Genomic DNA, 5,219 nt, shown 5'->3' with positions numbered 1-5,219 from the left:
GACGCCGCATGAAGATGAGAGTATAGGAGCCTTTGCCGCTGACGCCAGGGTATTGACACAAAAGGTTACCCTACTTTCTCGACAGCAGTGAGGGAAGAACTCGGACTTCATGCTTTCCTGCGAGGCCTCACACCAGAACGTCTTCACCAGCATGTCTGTCTATCGTCACCCCGAGATTTGAGCGAGGCAATAAAAGAGGCTGAGCGGGTCGAAGACATACTACAGGCGGAGTCACCGACAAAACGAACACCACGACCGAGTCGACTAACAAGAGCCGCTGAACGAAGGGCGAAGGGGACCTGTCTGAGGTAGTGGAGGTCAGCCGAGCCCAATCAACATCCACCCCCCGACAGAGACAACGAGTGGACTGCCGGTTTCGATGCGGAGAGCCAGGGCACTTTGCCAGGGATTGCCCTGCCCCAAGTCCGTTACCTCATACAGCATCACCGCAGGGAAACGACATCGGGGTGAGGCCGTGAGGGGGCCCTCGCTCCGTTTTTCAGCACCCCTCAACAAAGACTGCTTCAAAGTTGGGCTGTGGATTTTCCACGGACTATACCTGGACTGCACTATTGATGGATGGCCATGCAGTGCCTTAGTGGACACGGGTCCACTATTTGTTTGCTGAGAAAAGGAGTGTTGCCAGAAACAGCTAGTCTTCTTCCCGAGGGCTGGACCCCCACAAATAGCGAGCTACGCACGGTTACGGGTGAACGGACAGTGATGCCCGGCAGAAACTGTTGTCTGTGATGGTGGGGACGAGCCAGACCAACCACGAATTCTGGCTTGCAGACATTAAAGATCCGTGCATCATCGGGTTGGACTTGTTGGCCCACTGGGGGCATGTGTTGATGTCTCTAGGGCCGTCCTCTGCCTAGGTAATGAGACTGTGCCCTGCAATCGGGCTGGAACCGTCCTAGAAGGGCTGCTGGCTTGGATGTGCCTGAATACCACGGTTCACCGGCTCCCGACCGTTGCTCAGGAGATGCAGAGACTCAAGGGGATCCTCAGGAGAATGCTGCAGCTCAGACCAGTGCTTCCCAACGGACTTCCTCAAGCGACCACCCATCAGCTGAGACAGTTGCCGCTGTGGAGGAATTGGGCCGCCGAAGTGGGGAACATCTGAACGCGACACAGCAGGAGCAACTTCAACAACTTTTGAGTGACTACGTGGACATTTTTGCGGCTCGGGAGGAGGACTGTACCAGGACAAATTTAGTAAAACACCACATAGACACTGGCCATGCCGCCCCATTCGCTTGCGCCCCACCGATTGCCTTTGGCCAAGCTGCCGAGGAAATGATTTGTGAGATGGCAGCCAACGATGTTATTGAGCCTCGGACAGCCCCTGGGCTGCACCAATGGTTATGGTACGGAAGAAAACGGGGGGGTTGGAGCCCCTGTGTGGACTTTCGGAGGTTAAACGAAGTCACTAGAAAAGACTCATACCCACTGCCACGCATCGATGATGCCTTGGATTATGTGGCTGGATCCTGCTGGTTCAGCACCTTGGACTTGCGCAGTGGGTATTGGCAAGTGGAACTGTCACCAGAGGACCGACATAAAACCGCATTCACCATAGGGCAAGGGTTGTGGCAATTCAAGGTGATGCCGTTTGGGCTGTGTAATGCACCAGCCACTTTTGAAAGACTGATGGAGCGGGTCCTGAAAGACATTCCCGAACCCGGTGTGTGGTCTATCTGGACGATTTGTTAATCCATGCCAGAGACTTTGATCAGGCTATCCACAACTTACGGGAAGTCTTGACAGCTATTCGTAGCGCCGGGTTGCGGTTGAACCCCCAAATGTAACCTCCTCTCCAACAGACTCAGTTTCTGGGACATGTGGTTAGCGAGAGTGGAGTGGCTACCGACCCAACAAAGGTGACTGCCGTGAGCAACTGGCCCCACCAGCCAACATTACCGAAGCTGCGGAGCTTTCTGGGCTTAGCCTCATACTACCGAGATTCGTGAGAAACTTTGCCACTATTGCTAGCCCCTTGCACCGGCTGACGAGTAAGGGCCAACAGTTCGGGTGGACAGAGGACTGCGCCGCTGCCTTTCAACAATTAAAAGCTGCTCTTACCAGTGCACCTGTCCTGGCTTACCCTGACCCCAACCAACCCTTTATTTTGGACACGGACGCCAGTAATGTGGGGGTTGGCGCAGTACTCTCCCAGAAGGGGGAGACCGGAGAAAGAGTGGTGGCCTACTATAGCTGCAGCCTCAGTCGGCCGGAGAGAAACTACTGCGTTACCCGGCGGGAACTACTGGCAGTGATCTTGGCAGTGCGACACTTCAAGCCTTACCTTTGGGCACGAAGTTTACGATTCGAACTGACCATGCTAGCCTTACATGGCTGTTAAACTTCCGACAACCTGAGGGTCAGGTAGCAAGGTGGATAGAAATACTTCATGAGTTTGATTTTGAGGTGCAACACCGACCAGGACGGCAGCATGCAAATGCTGATGCCCTCTCCAGGCGACCATGCGCCCTCAATGACTGTCGATATTGCAGCCGGCAAGAAGAAAGGGGTATGGGACCCTCGTCAGCAGCAGCCGGGCTAGAGGACACTGATGGGGCAGGGGAACCATTCACCATCGACCAGATACGGCAACTACAAGCAGACGACCAAGTGCTGGAGAAGGTCAGGGGTTGGCTGGAGACACAGGAATGCCCCGATTGGCAAACCGTATCTTCCCAGGGGCCGGAACTTAAGTTGTTACATTCGCAGTGGGGCAGCCTGGAGTTACACGATGGTGTAATTTACAGAAGATGGCAGGCACCAAGGGGAGGGACTGACCGCCTGCAACTTCTGGTTCCCCAGGCTTTACGCATAACGGTCCTCCATTGGGTCCATGGAGCAGCTGGATCTGGGCACTTTGGAAATGCAAAGACAGTGCGCGGCTGCGGCAGCATTCTATTGGCCGGATGTCGACAAGATGCGGAAATGCACGCCCACTGCTGTGACGCTTGTACGGCGCAGAAAGGACCAGGCCAACGCTCTCACGCGCCACTCCAACAATATCTCGTCGGGGCTCCCATGGAGAGGATTGGGGTAGATGTGCTGGGTCCTTTCCCTACCACAGAGGCCGGAAATCGCTTTGTTTTAGTGGCGATGGACTACTTTACCAAATGGCCGGAGGCATACGCCATTCCAGATCAAAGTGCCTCCACAGCCGCCAAAAGTTGCTGGACGAAATGTTCACTCGATTCGGGGTGCCGAATGAACTGCACAGCGACCAGGGGCGGAACTTTGAGAGCCGGTTGTTTAAAGAGGTGTGTCAGCGGCTGGGGTGAAGAAGACCCGGACTACTCCCCTTCACCCTCAAAGCGACGGACTGGTTGAACGGTTTAACCGCACCTGGCCACCCAACTTGCGATCCTCACTAGTCAACACCAGAGAGACTGGGATCAACATTTGCCTCTGGTCTTGTGGGCGTATAGGACGGCTGTTCAGGAATCGAGTCAGTGCACACCGGCGGGCTGATGTTCGAAGGGAGATGCGACGCCGGTGGACTTGGTGTTTGGCTCGCCCTGAGCCTGAGCTTGCTGGCGGTCACGAGACGGATTATTTTCGACGACTAAAAGAGCGCTGAACACCGTGCATCAACTGGCCAGGGAGGCACTAGTGGAGCTGGAGCCCGCCAGAAACGGGCATATGACAATCGGGCTCATGGCCCAACTTTCAAACAAGGGGACAAAGTGTGGGTCTTTTGCCCACAAAGGAAACGGGGGTTGTCCCCAAAACTGACACACCATTGGCAGGGACCGGGAGAAATTCTGGACATAATTTCAGAAGTTGTTTTTCGAGTCCGAATGCCTGGAGGGGGCAGACGGGTGGTGCTACATAAAGATCGCTTAGCACCATACCACCCATTGGCCCCAGCACCAGAAGGAATTGGAACTCAAAGTGGCTCTCCAACCTCCACACTCGGTGTCGAGACAGACATTGAAAGTCTCCGGACTGCACCTGACACGAGTAGTGGCGAGTCAAACCGGGCCAAAGCGTGTTGTTCGCCGATCGGGATATTTAAAAGACTTTGAATGTAGCGATTAGGGTTGTGAGGACACTAAACCCTCTTGGGAGGGGCTATGTAGCGACCCGGCAGTCAGCGCTGCCGGAGTGATGCATTGTGGGAAGGTTGTACGTTCACTGTTTTTATACTGTTTTCCTGTTGTATTTATTAATGTTTTAACTTGTAAATAATTGTTGTGTTTGTATTCAATTAGTTGGGTGGGTTTGGGTCATCGCCGTCCGGGGTTATTTATTTTGTAAAAAAGTACCATTTATGTGTAATGTGTCTTCGTGCATGACCTTGACCATGGTAGTGCAGTAATGTCGAGCTTTGTTTACTGGCTATCTGTGAATAAAGAGATACAACAGGACAGAGCTGTTATTCATTGCGAAGATTTTATCTGAGCAATTGATGCCGAGACACTCGGAGTCGTGCGGTGTATGGGACACGAGTGCTCATTACTTAAGAAGCTGGGTACAGCTGCGTGCTGCCGAGACACTCGTAGTCGTGCGGTGTATGGGACACGAGTGCTCGTTACTTAGAGAGCCGGGTGCAGCTGCGTCTAACGCTGGCAACCTGCTAGCCGACAGCTTGGAAGAGGTGCACGCAGAGATCGCTCTACAATATAGTGCCTTTTCATCTATCTATCTATCTATATCTATCTATCTATCTATCTATCTATCTATCTATCTATCTATCTATCTATCTATCTATCTATCTATCTATCTATCTATCTATCTATCTATCTATCTATCTATCTATCTATCTATCTATCTCATTCATCTATCTATCTATCTATCTAAAACTTCAAGACTCGACCACAGGTCGCTACAATATAGTGCCTTTTCTATCTATCTATCTATCTATCTATCTATCTATCTATCTATCTATCTATTTAAAGTCATTTCTTCACACAGGAATTCTGGGCAACTTTTTATTGCACTTGTTTTCATTGTGCACAGTCACAAATTTGAGCACTCACATTAGCCAAAATAGTTTGGGTAAGTCAAAGTAAAGGCAGGGAAAGGAAATAGACATGTTGGGACCGAGTGCAGGAACAACAGACGACAAGAACAATATTTGGGGCATCCCATTTAATAAAAGTTCAAAGCAAATGACAGTAAAGGCCATATTGGCAAGCTTGCCCAGGCTTATGAGCTAAAGTAAAGTTACTCTGCTAATAATTAACAAAGGAACCAAA

Source organism: Polypterus senegalus, chromosome 5 (assembly GCF_016835505.1).
Source record: "Polypterus senegalus isolate Bchr_013 chromosome 5, ASM1683550v1, whole genome shotgun sequence".
NCBI lineage: Eukaryota > Metazoa > Chordata > Cladistia > Polypteriformes > Polypteridae > Polypterus > Polypterus senegalus.
This window is presented reverse-complemented; position numbering follows the sequence as displayed.